At 40.8% G+C, this 15,452-nt stretch overlaps 1 pseudogene across 1 annotated transcript; it reads right to left on the reverse strand.

Moving 5' to 3' along the window:
* Window positions 1-716: 716 nt before the first annotated feature.
* LOC143589666 (uncharacterized) lies at window positions 717-14,394 on the reverse strand (annotated as a pseudogene). The gene is made up of 6 exons (XR_013145325.1): window positions 14,184-14,394; window positions 1,874-1,944; window positions 1,757-1,794; window positions 1,208-1,656; window positions 1,033-1,123; window positions 717-956 (listed from the first exon to the last, which is right to left on the reverse strand). The product of XR_013145325.1 is annotated as an uncharacterized LOC143589666 (transcript).
* Between the last annotated feature and the right edge of the window lie 1,058 nt (window positions 14,395-15,452).

Here is a 15,452-nt window from a genome sequence, read left to right on the forward strand (position 1 = left end):
TTTTCTTTGTGTTGAAGTTGGATCTTAATTATTAAATTTGTCTTGGAACACACTTTTTTATTTGACGACATTATCCACATTTACCAAACTCCCAAATCAAACAAATATATATCAAGAAATGAAATTATAAATCTAAAATACTTGATATAACTTTATGCGTTGACTGTTCATAGTTGGTCTTTTGACATGGAAGTTAAATGATTGTGGTAACTCATATTCTATTTGCATCTTGGTCAAGAGTTGATGCAACATGTACCACTCATTGACCTAAACAGATTTATATACTTGGAACAATTTTATAAGTTATTTTGCTTCAACAAGCTACTTTAAGGTAATGACTATTTTAATACAGTGTCAAACATGATCATTGTTCGCTCTTCGATGACGCTCATGTAAATTCAGTTCTGCTTTATCAACAACTGCATTTGACTTCAGTTTTAACGATGACGAGACATTGACCATAACACATTTCGAATACCATTAAGTTTTCTTCTTCTTTTGGCGCTCACATCAAAATATATGTTTCAGATTTGTGATTAGGTTTTTTAACGGTTTGAGATTCATGATTGTGGTGGCGGTCGCAGATTGTCAGATTGATGTTCTTGTTTCCTAAACCAATATAACATATTGTGTTCCTGTTGCTTATGAAAGCAATTAATAAACAAATTGATGAAAAAAAGTAGCAGATATATCATAAATATAAAAGAAACCTAAAAGGCAATAAACTATCCGCTTATCAACAGGCAAACAACTTATTATACAGACAACAACATACTCGAAAGTAAAACGTTAACACACAAAACAACCATAAACTTATTTAGGAAAGTCAACCCAGTCAAACTATTAGTTTATCAGAACAAAAAAGTACCTCAAGCTCCATATTTGGGAGCCTTCCAAAGCTTAAAAGCAACTTCATGAAGAAATCTATCAGCTGGTATTGTAAGGTTTCCACCATTCTGCGTCAATATTCAAAAAATGTATCAATAACATATACAGAATTTGTAAATAACATATTGAATTTAAGTTATTTACCTCCTTAAAATCTTGAAAAGAGAACGTTTTCACTGCATCCTTTCGAGTAACAGCATCTTGCCATTGAGTGAACAACATTGGACAATAATCCCTGTTAAGCGGCAATAAAATTAGCACAACCACAAGCCATCATTAAACACATGTGATGCATATTTGTAGCGTTTACTTTTTTTACCTTACATTACTCCTCGGGTTGCTACCTTTCATTGTGTAACTTTGACGAGGGTACAGTGAATCAAACCCCGATTGCATAACTCCATTTTTATTTAAAATGGTAAAATTGGATTCATCATCTTCTGAAACTTCCCCATAGCTTAACACGACAGATAAATGAAGCCGAGAACCTATCTGTGATTTAGGTTTAGTCTTGGATATTATCTCTCTTGTTCATGAGCTCCAATGTGTACAAAAACAAGATCAAACTGATTTGTATCTAGAACTTTATCTTCTTGAAATCCAAGCAGATTCAGCAACTTAATAGCAACAAGATTTACGGGTGAGTCAGCAAGTGAACGATCGTTGTTAATTAACTCGTTTGTGTCTAGCACCGAGAGACCAAGTTTGTCTCCCCATGACTTCAAACTTTTGTTTTCGGTAACTAATGCTGCTTTTACTCCCATAAACCTAAATTGATCAAAACCCGTTATTTCCATTTAGTAAGCAAACCAAAATCAGTTCTTTAACGAGTTTGTATAAGTAATAAGTGTTATTATTGTGATATTACCTCTCTGATATAGATGGTGTTATGAACTTGTCTTGATTCTGGAAAAGTAACAAAAGTTAAAAAGTGAAATTACTATATTTTTTAGTAAACTAATATTCTGATGATAGAAAATCTAACCAAAGCGTGAAAATCGTCGAATGCGTCCACTAAATTCAGAAACTCTCCAATCGTTCGACCATCCACATTTTCTGAAAAATCACGTCCAAGTACATGAGTAAAGATCCAAAAGTATCACATAATCCTTGCAAATTTCAAAGAAAAGATGAACATATCTTGCGGGAAAAATATTGATATGTAGTGAACAAACTCGAACTTCTAATGTAGTAAAATCGTCAAAATATGTATTTCATGTATGAACATAGATTAAAAAAAATTTTATCAATTCAATACCTATACTACAAAAAAAAAACCAGAAATATTTTCAATTCTTCATCATCTTGATCAACAATGTACACGTGATTAACCTTAAATAATTCCATTAGCATTTGATACTTTTGGTTTCCTAGAGGCTGCAGAGCTACTTAGTCGAGTCCAGCGGGCCATGAATAGTAATGTTACGGCAGCTAGATCTATGAATGTCCTTTCCAAAAGACTTAGTTTCGTTATCCAAAAAGAGCTAGCTGCTTCTAATTCGATGTAAAAACATAAACTTTACACAAGAAAAAAACAAAATTACACAATTCAATCACAGATTTAATATTCCTCAAAATCTAATAAACTCTGTTGGTGATCTTTGTGAAAAATAAACCTAATTTGACTAATTGGGCATAAATTCAAAAGATAAGTAACCAGATTGATGCACATTATGAAAAGGGTAGTGAAATTAGGGAATAATAATAATAATAATAATATGTCACACCCTCAAAATCCACTAACGGAGTTTTACCGTCAGAGGGTGTGAACTGGCAGGATCGGAATCATTAGTTATAATCAAACCAAAGAAAAACGTTTAAATGAAAGTAAGTGCGGAAGCGTAAAACCTTAATTCAAAAGTTGCGTCACGCAGGACGACTTAAAACCAAGTGTAACTATTAAAATTAAGTTTGCAGAATAAAGATGTTTTCAATTAATGCATGCTCCTAAACCGCGCGCCCGCCTCGGCTACCTGAGAATAACATACTAAAAGTGTCAACACAAGGTTGGTGAGTTCACAAGTTAAATAAGATAAATCGTTTAGCGTTTTGCGTAACCTCGTTACGACGATTCAGTGTTTTTGCGTAACCACGTTACGACGTTTAAGTGTTGCGTAACCCCGTTACGACGTTTAAGTGTTGTGTAACCACGTTACAACGTTTAAGTGTTGCGTAACCCCGTTACGACGTTTAAGTGTTGTGTAACCACGTTACAACGTTTAAGTGTTGCGTAACCCCGTTACGACGTTTAAGTGTTGTGTAACCACGTTACAACGTTTAAGTGTTTTGCATTACCAGATAGTGTTATGTCAAATTATATATCGATAGGTAGCTAATCTATACAACAAGTATCGCTAAGTGGTTCGCGACCGAAGCTGACTGTTTATCAAGTGCCCGTCACCAGGTCAATCCAGACCATGGTAAGTGTTAGCCAAAATTACACCCACTCAACCTCCAGTTGAGCTTAACGTCGGGTGGGGTTTGTCAAACCCAGTAGTACTACTCAACAGTGACTCGCTATTCCAAATATTAACCGGTCCGATGTGTGGGACTTCAAATGTTACGTTTGCCGCTTAGCCTTTACAAGTGATATATAATTTATAACAAAATCTTTAATATGCGTTTATCTCAGAAAATATGTTTATCGGAGTATGTTATCTCCCCCAAGTGAAAAACGTTTGAAAACAGTTCAAAGAGCGGGGTAAGTGAAACTCACTGTTTGCGAAGAATATCCCGATCTAGATCACCAAGTGATGTGCGTCGTAGAAACTCTCTAGCGTTCTAAATAACAAAGAGATTTTCTAAGTATCGGTACGTTTAACGAGTCTCTAGACTCGGCACATAATACCTATGCACGTAACAGATTTCGTGTTTCGTTTGTGAATTGTGTGTGACTTAAACAAGTACAATTGTGATACGATACATGAGTGAGCAATTATTTTCGTGTCACGTACTAATAACATACTTTACTAGCAATTATTCCCGTAAGGGCATTTTGGTCAACAAACAAAGATTAACTAACCATTATTCCCCATAAGGGCAATTTGGTCAATTCATGGCAATCAACTAACAACTATTCCCCGCAAGGGTATTTTGGTCAAAATACAACAATTATACAAAAACTATCATATTTCATGCATTCCTACACAACTCAGCAGCTAGTTTCGTTATGACAGAATTTCTACTTGAAAGATTGCACTAGTTCACCGATCATAACGTCTCAATTAATTCACCAAAAATTACCACAGAAGCATACATATCTTAGGTTTCCAGAACATATTTTATCTTATTTTTATTCCACATATTTTTCTTATAATGACCAAAACATTACAGCAAACTCATATCAGTCAGATTCATGTGCAACAGAATGTTATTTGAAATACCCATTAAACGAAAAATCCAATAAATGCAAGACCACTTGGGTTTGGTTCCTAACTCAATGAGTCAACTTCCAGAAGTGGAACCAACCCAATTGGTCTCGTAGTTCATGAGATATAACATTTACAACATAACCTAACAGCAGGTCTAACAGCTCAGCTTTGCATCACGTTTTTGTAAAATCATAAAAGTATACTTCCACTTATCCAAAAATTACGAATTTATACTTTTTGAAAACTAGACTCAACCTAGTTTACTGCAGTACCCACAATCTCAACCAATTTTCACGTTTACACTTCGTTACAGTCACTTGAACATCGTACATACATTCTGTCCAGATTCTGTTCACATCAAAACTCAACAATTTCACTAGCCATGGATCACAAATAAATCATATAACATGCTAGACACTAATACTACTATCCATGCAACTCAATTACACCATACATACAAGATTAGGGTTTGTGTTTTAACTCAAATCAAAGACAACAATCAATCAAGCAACAACATCAATACTAGTTATCAATCATCATGAATTCAACAACCACCATGTTAACTCATACATACATAAGAAAATCGGCTGCCTAGGGTTTTTGATTAACCCATTAAACATCAAAATCAAACAACAAGAAGATAAAGGATGATCAATTATACCTTCCTAGCACCTAGTTCTTGGATTAAACACTTGATTAAGGCTTGAATGTGTGTATGGAAGTGACGGCAGCCAAGGGTGGGGTGGGAGCTTGTTCCGATCGGGTTTTTGAAGAAAGAATAATAATAGGTTAGGGTTTAGTTAAGGATATATTTATAATAATACAAGTTACACTCTAGTCCCTAATCTTTCAAGTGTTACATCTCTAGCCTAAACTAGTTGGTTCTTGTTTCTTGTTTAACATTCCACATAACAATCAAGTAACACACATATATCTAACACATAATACTCACATAATTAGTGTTTTGACGTTTGTCGTTTATTTATCAATCGTTCGCGTCAACTCGTTTGCGTTTCGGTGCAAATCCCGAAAGTCTACACATGTAGTAAGTGTTACGCGTCATTTAAACCCTAGTTTAAATGTAATGAAGTGTGCGTTATAGATTCAACAATCTTAAAGTTTGAATTGACGGAGTTGAGTTAACGGGGTTAACCTGAAATTGACGATTGTCACATCATTCACATGTTAAAGAATTTTCGTCCCGAAAATTTGAGTCAAGTCGTGATGAGAGCCTGAAAAAGTAAGAAAAAATTTTCAGTTTGTCATATCATCCCTTAGTAGAAAGAAATTTCGTCCCGAAATTTAGTTCATACCTCCGGTGATGTTTGACGGTTTGCCGGGTTTCGCGGTTTTCGGTGTTTGGTTAGCCCTTCAAAAAGGTGAGGATACTTCTTCATCATTTGATCCTCGCGTTCCCACGTGAACTCCGGTCCACGTCTCGAGTTCCAACGAACCTTAACGATTTGAATTTTGCTGTGCTTGAGCGTTTTGGTTTCCCAATCCAAAACCTCGACTGGTTCCTCAATGAACCGTAACTGTTAATCAACTTGTAGTTCCTCCAAAGGGACTACTTGGGTTTCATCAGATAGGCATTTCTTCAAATTTGATACGTGGAATACACCATGTACGCCACTGAGTTCTGTTGGTAGGTCCAGTCGGTACGCCACCGGACCAATGCGCTCAGTTATCCGGTACGGACCAACATATCGTGGGTTGAGTTTGTTTCGCTTACCAAAGCGAACCACACCTTTCCAAGGTGAGACTTTGAGTAACACCCGATCGTTCACTTGAAATTCGAGAGGTTTTCGGCGCTTGTCGGGGTAACTCTTTTGGCGATCTCGTGCTGCTGCCATGCGATTTCGGATTTGAACAATCTTTTCCGAGGTTTCGAGTACCAGTTCCGGACCAGTGATTTGGCTGTCACCCACCTCTGCCCAGCAGAGTGGTGATCGACACTTCCGTCCGTACAGCGCTTCAAACGGCGCTGCCTTAATACTTGCGTGGTAGCTGTTATTATACGAAAACTCTACCAAGGGTAAGTGGGGTTCCCAACTTTTTCCGAAATCTAAAACGCATGCACGCAACATATCCTCCAGGGTCTGAATAGTCCGTTCACTTTGCCCATCCGTCTGAGGATGGTATGCTGTACTCATATCGAGACGGGTGCCCAGTGCGCTTTGCAGCGACTTCCAAAAGTGCGAGGTGAAACGAGAATCTCGATCGGAAATGATCGAGACAGGCACTCCGTGTCTAGACACCACTTCTTTCATGTATACTCGAGTCAGTCTTTCCATTTTGTCTGTTTCTTTAATCGCTAGGAAGTGTGCCGATTTAGTCAACCGGTCAACGATCACCCAGATGGTATCGCATCCCGTCGGTGTCTTAGGCAAACCCGTAATAAAGTCCATAGAGATGTGTTCCCATTTCCACATTGGGAGTTCCGGTTGTTGCAGTAGACCAGATGGTTTCTGGTATTCTATCTTGACTCTGGCACAAGTCAAACATTTGCTCACGTAGGTGGCAATGTCGGCTTTCATGTTCGGCCACCAGTAAAGTGCCTTTAAATCATGATACATTTTATCTGAGCCAGGGTGGATAGAATATCGGGACTTGTGAGCTTCGTCCATCACTAGAGTTCTCAACTCTCCGTATCGTGGAACCCAAATCCGGTTCTCAAAATATCGGACCCCGTCCGATCTGGTTTCAAGTTGCTTGTTCATGCCCCGCATGAGTTCCGATGGAAGATTATCATCTTTCAAAGCTTCCAGTTGCGCATCGCGAATCTGATCGGGTAAGCTGGCATGAATCGTGAGTTGCAATGCTCTCACCCGTCTGGGTTTATCTGTTTCTTTTCTGCTGAGGGCGTCGGCCACCACATTGGCCTTGCCAGGGTGGTACTTGATGGCACAATCATAATCTTTAAGCAGCTCGACCCAACGACGTTGTCGCATGTTCAGCTCCTTCTGATCGTAGATATGTTGGAGACTCTTGTGGTCGGTGTAAATGGTAAACTTGGTACCATACAAGTAATGCCTCCATATCTTAAGAGCAAACACTACAGCTCCGAGTTCCAAATCGTGGGTCGTGTAGTTCTTCTCGTGAACCCGTAGTTGTCTAGAGGCGTAGGCTATAACCTTCTCGAGTTGCATCAGCACACAACCGAGACCTTGTATAGATGCGTCACAGTGTACCTCAAAATTTTCCGTTCCCTCGGGGAGAGCTAAAATAGGGGCGCTACAAAGCTTGGTTTTCAACAGTTGAAAAGCGGATTCTTGCGCGTCACCCCAATTGTACTTAGTGCCCTTGTGAGTCAAAGCGGTGAGGGGTTGAGCAATCTTTGAAAATCCCTCGATGAAACGCCGGTAGTAGCCGGCCAGTCCTAGGAATTGTCGCACCTCAGTCGGAGTCTTAGGTGCTTCCCAGTTTTCGATGGCCTCTACCTTACCGGGATCGACATGGATACCATTCTCGTTGATCACATGTCCTAAAAAGTGAACCTCGCGAAGCCAAAATTCACATTTCGAGAGCTTAGCATACAGTTGTTCCTTCTTCAGTAGTTCCAGAATTATCCTTAAGTGCTCTCCGTGGTCAGTCTCGTTCTTGGAGTAGACGAGAATATCATCAATGAAAACAATCACAAATTTGTCGAGGTACGCCTTGCATACTCGATTCATGAGATCCATAAATACGGCTGGCGCGTTGGTTAGGCCAAAAGGCATAACCGAAAACTCGTAGTGACCATACCGTGTTCTGAAAGCCGTCTTTGAAATATCTTCCTCGCGCACTCTCAGCTGGTGGTAACCGGATCGTAGATCGATCTTTGAGTAGTAACTCGATCCCTGAAGCTGGTCAAACAAATCATCAATTCGGGGTAAAGGATAACGGTTCTTGACCGTCACCTTGTTCAACTCCCGGTAGTCGATGCACATTCGGAAAGTCCCGTCTTTCTTTCGGACAAACAAGACATGGGCTCCCCATGGCGATGAGCTAGGTCGGATAAAACCTTTATCCAACAAATCTTGCAACTGAGTGGACAACTCCTGAAGTTCCGCCGGTGCGAGTCGATACGGGGCTCGTGCTATGGGTGCTGCACCGGGTGTCAACTCGATTTGAAATTCGACTTGACGAATAGGAGGGAGTCCGGGCAAATCCTCCGGGAAAACTTCCGGAAAGTCTCGCGCAACCGGTATGTCCTCAATTCGTTTCTCCTCCGCGGGTTTCTCAACAATCTGCGCCAAAATTGCCGGATGGCCCTTTCGTAAATACTTCTGTGCCTTCAAAAGGGTAATGACGCTGGTGGTCATGCCGCTTCTCTCGCCTCGGACCGAAATGATCTCGCCGGAAGGGGTGGTAATATGGACTATCTTATCATGGCATATAATCTCCGCTCGGTTCTCGGATAACCAGTCCATGCCGACAACGACATCGAAACTACTAAGCGTAAAAGGAATAAGGTCAATGTCAAAGACATGACCTGACAGTTTCAACTTACATCCCGCAAGTATATGAGTTGTTATTACAGTTTTACCGTTAGCTAATTCAACAGGAAACTTAGCGTCTAACGGGGTTGGAGTAAGGTTTAAAAGTTGGCTAAAAGCTTTTGACACAAAACTCCTATCAGCTCCAGTGTCAAACAAAATAGAAGCAAAACAATCGTTTACAGGGAACTTACCAGACACCACATGCGGATCATTGCGGGCTTGACCCGATCCAATCACAAACGCTCTTCCTTTGCCATTTCCTCCACCATTACTGCCACTTCCATTACCCCCATTATTGTCATTCTGTTTCAGCTTGGGGCAATCCTTCCGGAAATGACCTTCCTGTCCACATTCAAAACATCCCTTAGTCGTCATCGGTGGCTTAGGAGCACCCTTCGCCGCAAGGTCAACTCTACATTCCTTCGCTTGGTGACCTATCTTTCCGCATCTTTGACACTTGACACGGTCACACTGACCAACATGATGAAAGTTGCACCTGTTGCACTTTGGATATTTCCCAGCATATCCGCTCGAAACCTGCCCACTACCGTTGTTGTTGTTGTTGTTGTGATTCTGAGTGTTGAAACTCCGAGTAAATTCGGGCTTACGGTAGTGGTGTTGCGGTGGGAGGTTTGAGGATGAAGATCTGGTGTTGTCAAACTTTCTCTTCCCGCTGTTCGGGTTGCTGTTGTTGTTACTGTTGCTGACGTGGTCATTACTCGGGTTGTCACGGGCTTTAACAGTCGAACCCCTCGGTGGTAACGCACCCTGGGTCACAGCCTGATCCGTTAGTTTGTGAGCCAAACGGATCGCTTGTTGGATCGTGGCTGGTCTGGAAGACGTCACCATACCCTGAATCTGTGGTGCTAACCCATCAATGTACATCTCTTGCTCGGCGGATCCACCATCCGCGGACACATTACAGCCAGCTCGTGCGAACGAGTAGTGTAGGCTTCAATCTCCGAACCCACCATCTTCAACGACCAAAACTCCGACTCTAACTTCGAAATTTCCTCCCTCGGACAGTACTCCTCTCGCATCATGTTTTTGAACTCCTCCCAGTTCATCGCGTTAGCCAGTTCCAATCCAAGGATCTGGACGTTCGAATTCCACCAAGTGAGGGCGGAATCCTCAAGTGTCCCAGCAGCGAATTTGACCCTACTGGCAGGGGGACAGTTACACATCTCAAAGGCCGACTCGGCCTTCTCAGCCCAACGCAGGAAGCCTATAGCTCCCTCAGTGCCCTTAAACGTACTGGGCTTGCAGTCAAGGTAGTTCTTGAAGGTACACGTTCCACTCGGACCTCCAGTTTGATTCTGAACGTGTGCGGCTAAAGCGGCCGCCACATGGTCATTCAGCAGAGTTTGGAGTTCAGCTGCAGTCATGCTGATGTTACCACGTCCTCGTCCAGCGTTTCTTCCGGCCATTTCCTAGAATCACAGTATAAAATGTTAAACATGAATTTTTCTTTCATATACAACACACCATACATGTAATAAAAGATAGGTAAGAAAAAAAAAAACATCACATCACAACCACATATTAGTCTAAATAAAACTCATGATTAAAACCATTGTATTCGCTACAAAGTATTTCCAATCAATCCTTAAAATCATAGAAAAATAATAGTTAGGATGGAGACAACCCCTCCATCTAAGTATCATCATCACTAGATGTCGTCATCTGAGGACACTTCCGAATGTGCCTCCTCCTCAGCCGGTTCTTCCTCCGGTTCTTCTTCGGGTTCCTCCTCGGGATCTTCCTCGGGATCCTCCTCAGGCTCCTCTTCGGGATCTTCTTCAGGTTCTACTTCAGGCTCTGCCTCGGGCTCGGCCTCAGGCTCTGCCTCAGGTTCTGCTGCGTTCTGAGCAAGTTGCATTTGTAGGTCATCGCAACGCTCGTGTGCTATCTCGGTTCGGGTTCTTGCTTCTTGGAGTTGCTCTTGCAAGTCTATCCTCTAGGCTTGCATCTTCATCATAACCTTCGTTTGTTGCTTACTAGTCTCCTGCATTTCTTTCATTGCCGCTGCCATGCGGGCAATTTCCTCCTGAGTCTCGGTTCCATCTTTAAACAGTCTGGAAACATTCTCTCTCGTGTAGCGCATGTAACCCACTTCACGCTCCAAACAAGAAATGACAGCTGCGAGAACTCGCCACACAGGTTCGGTTATGGGTGGTAGAGTGTTAGGGTAAGCAGGATGGTTCGGGTGAGGCAATGGGGGAACTTGTTCACGGTAGACCATACGTCTGATCATGTTGGGGTACCAATCCCAGCTAACGTCGTTTTCATACAGGCCTCCGGATAGGCGGTACCTCTTCGGTGCAGGAGCTTCGAGTTCCGGGACTACACGGGGTGGCGAGGCAGTAGGTAACTGCGGTTCCTTCCCGTGAGCATGCGTCATCGAATCAGATGATGATGAGGGTGGCGTCGACATTCCTACAGGTAAGCCGTGTATGCGCGCGTATGAGTGAAGGAGGTAAAGAAATAAGATTTCAAGACTACACAAACCCATGCAGTGCGTATCATTATAACTAATGGGTCGTCGCGGTTATAGTCTAGTATGCATGCAGCTTCTAGTTCGCTATAACCAATGGCTCTGATGATACCAATCTGTCACACCCTCAAAATCCACTAACGGAGTTTTACCGTCAGAGGGTGTGAACTGGCAGGATCGGAATCATTAGTTATAATCAAACCAAAGAAAAACGTTTAAATGAAAGTAAGTGCGGAAGCGTAAAACCTTAATTCAAAAGTTGCGTCACGCAGGACGACTTAAAACCAAGTGTAACTATTAAAATTAAGTTTGCAGAATAAAGATGTTTTCAATTAATGCATGCTCCTAAACCGCGCGCCCGCCTCGGCTACCTGAGAATAACATACTAAAAGTGTCAACACAAGGTTGGTGAGTTCACAAGTTAAATAAGATAAATCGTTTAGCGTTTTGCGTAACCTCGTTACGACGATTCAGTGTTTTTGCGTAACCACGTTACGACGTTTAAGTGTTGCGTAACCCCGTTACGACGTTTAAGTGTTGTGTAACCACGTTACAACGTTTAAGTGTTGCGTAACCCCGTTACGACGTTTAAGTGTTGTGTAACCACGTTACAACGTTTAAGTGTTGCGTAACCCCGTTACGACGTTTAAGTGTTGTGTAACCACGTTACAACGTTTAAGTGTTTTGCATTACCAGATAGTGTTATGTCAAATTATATATCGATAGGTAGCTAATCTATACAACAAGTATCGCTAAGTGGTTCGCGACCGAAGCTGACTGTTTATCAAGTGCCCGTCACCAGGTCAATCCAGACCATGGTAAGTGTTAGCCAAAATTACACCCACTCAACCTCCAGTTGAGCTTAACGTCGGGTGGGGTTTGTCAAACCCAGTAGTACTACTCAACAGTGACTCGCTATTCCAAATATTAACCGGTCCGATGTGTGGGACTTCAAATGTTACGTTTGCCGCTTAGCCTTTACAAGTGATATATAATTTATAACAAAATCTTTAATATGCGTTTATCTCAGAAAATATGTTTATCGGAGTATGTTATCTCCCCCAAGTGAAAAACGTTTGAAAACAGTTCAAAGAGCGGGGTAAGTGAAACTCACTGTTTGCGAAGAATATCCCGATCTAGATCACCAAGTGATGTGCGTCGTAGAAACTCTCTAGCGTTCTAAATAACAAAGAGATTTTCTAAGTATCGGTACGTTTAACGAGTCTCTAGACTCGGCACATAATACCTATGCACGTAACAGATTTCGTGTTTCGTTTGTGAATTGTGTGTGACTTAAACAAGTACAATTGTGATACGATACATGAGTGAGCAATTACTTTCGTGTCACGTACTAATAACATACTTTACTAGCAATTATTCCCGTAAGGGCATTTTGGTCAACAAACAAAGATTAACTAACCATTATTCCCCATAAGGGCAATTTGGTCAATTCATGGCAATCAACTAACAACTATTCCCCGCAAGGGTATTTTGGTCAAAATACAACAATTATACAAAAACTATCATATTTCATGCATTCCTACACAACTCAGCAGCTAGTTTCGTTATGACAGAATTTCTACTTGAAAGATTGCACTAGTTCACCGATCATAACGTCTCAATTAATTCACCAAAAATTACCACAGAAGCATACATATCTTAGGTTTCCAGAACATATTTTATCTTATTTTTATTCCACATATTTTTCTTATAATGACCAAAACATTACAGCAAACTCATATCAGTCAGATTCATGTGCAACAGAATGTTATTTGAAATACCCATTAAACGAAAAATCCAATAAATGCAAGACCACTTGGGTTTGGTTCCTAACTCAATGAGTCAACTTCCAGAAGTGGAACCAACCCAATTGGTCTCGTAGTTCATGAGATATAACATTTACAACATAACCTAACAGCAGGTCTAACAGCTCAGCTTTGCATCACGTTTTTGTAAAATCATAAAAGTATACTTCCACTTATCCAAAAATTACGAATTTATACTTTTTGAAAACTAGACTCAACCTAGTTTACTGCAGTACCCACAATCTCAACCAATTTTCACGTTTACACTTCGTTACAGTCACTTGAACATCGTACATACATTCTGTCCAGATTCTGTTCACATCAAAACTCAACAATTTCACTAGCCATGGATCACAAATAAATCATATAACATGCTAGACACTAATACTACTATCCATGCAACTCAATTACACCATACATACAAGATTAGGGTTTGTGTTTTAACTCAAATCAAAGACAACAATCAATCAAGCAACAACATCAATACTAGTTATCAATCATCATGAATTCAACAACCACCATGTTAACTCATACATACATAAGAAAATCGGCTGCCTAGGGTTTTTGATTAACCCATTAAACATCAAAATCAAACAACAAGAAGATAAAGGATGATTAATTATACCTTCCTAGCACCTAGTTCTTGGATTAAACACTTGATTAAGGCTTGAATGTGTGTATGGAAGTGACGGCAGCCAAGGGTGGGGTGGGAGCTTGTTCCGATCGGGTTTTTGAAGAAAGAATAATAATAGGTTAGGGTTTAGTTAAGGATATATTTATAATAATACAAGTTACACTCTAGTCCCTAATCTTTCAAGTGTTACATCTCTAGCCTAAACTAGTTGGTTCTTGTTTCTTGTTTAACATTCCACATAACAATCAAGTAACACACATATATCTAACACATAATACTCACATAATTAGTGTTTTGACGTTTGTCGTTTATTTATCAATCGTTCGCGTCAACTCGTTTGCGTTTCGGTGCAAATCCCGAAAGACTACACATGTAGTAAGTGTTACGCGTCATTTAAACCCTAGTTTAAATGTAATGAAGTGTGCGTTATAGATTCAACAATCTTAAAGTTTGAATTGACGGAGTTGAGTTAACGGGGTTAACCTGAAATTGACGATTGTCACATAATACCAGTAGGAGGTAAGTGTGGAAGTGATAAGAAGCCACATAAAGATTGAGCTGCTAATGCATGGAGATGGGTGTGAGAGGGGTTGACGGATCGAGCTAATCCGTGGCCGTATAACACCAATCCTCTGCTGGGTTTGTCAGCCATTTGAATTTGATTCAACTCCGATGGTGTAAAGGGGTTGCGTTGATTCTCAGTTCAAAAGGCCAGGGATTATTATTATTATTGTATCAGCTGTTTTATAAACTGGATCGATTATTAATTATTTCATTACAAAGTCACCAAGTCCAGTTTTGCAATGTGATGATAACAAATATTCTTTTGTTTTTCTGTTTTAATTTATTTTACTTTTGATGTCAATACAAGGCCAGCTTTTTTATTTGAAGTCAACAAAAGTAACATTGGATCATTTGCCACATATGATTGCTGGATATAATTGTCGGTTCGGGTCAAGTCAATGCGGACCGACCCGAATGTGATCCGGTATGAGTTACACCGGGGGTTAACGAATTATAAACCCACTAAAATGTTTATTGGGCCCGACACAATCTATTAGATGGACCGGATGATGGTTAAATGATTTGTTTAGTTAATTGGGCTCAAGCCCAATTGGTTTAACTTGCTTAAACCCTAATAATATTACTATATATAGTATATGTTAATATTATTAAACTTGAACCTTAAAAAACAAAAAAAACCCTAACAGCCACCACTATTCCGGCGCCGTTTTCCGGCAGTCGTTTTTTCGGCAGCCAATTCCGGCCACCGGAATTTTCGTCCCAAGACGTTGCATACCACCACTACAGTCCATTATTAACCTCTAGTGTTGCTCCCTGCCTCTGTCTATTCGTCTGCGGTTGTTCTCCGGCGTACCCGCTTTTCCGGCGGCTGTTTACCGGCCACCGGATAACCAACTCAGCCATCCAAAGCCTTTTCCGGCCACCTGTTTGTACTCAGCAGCTGTCGGAGTTGTGTTTCTGGAATCCTTGAGCCGCCGCAGGAGCTTGTCACCGGAACCGCCATCTCCGTCGTCGCCGTCACTAGCTGCCGCCGTCGCCGGAGTTTATTGGCTTGTTGGATTGTGTCATTTTTAGCGTCGTTCGTTAAGCCCTCGGTGTCTTCCCAGTTTCGATAACCGAGGTACAATAACTTAACTAGATCTATGGTTGTTTATTATTCGTTTTGTCGTGCTCGTATAAAAGTTGTAACCGGAATCCGGGTTTTGGGTTTCGGTTTATGGTTCGTTTAAATCGTTTATATTCCGCTGCGTTTTA

Source organism: Bidens hawaiensis, unplaced genomic scaffold, assembly GCF_021521415.1.
Source record: "Bidens hawaiensis isolate Kalapana, Puna unplaced genomic scaffold, B.hawaiensis_p1.1 tig00037696_1, whole genome shotgun sequence".
NCBI lineage: Eukaryota > Viridiplantae > Streptophyta > Magnoliopsida > Asterales > Asteraceae > Bidens > Bidens hawaiensis.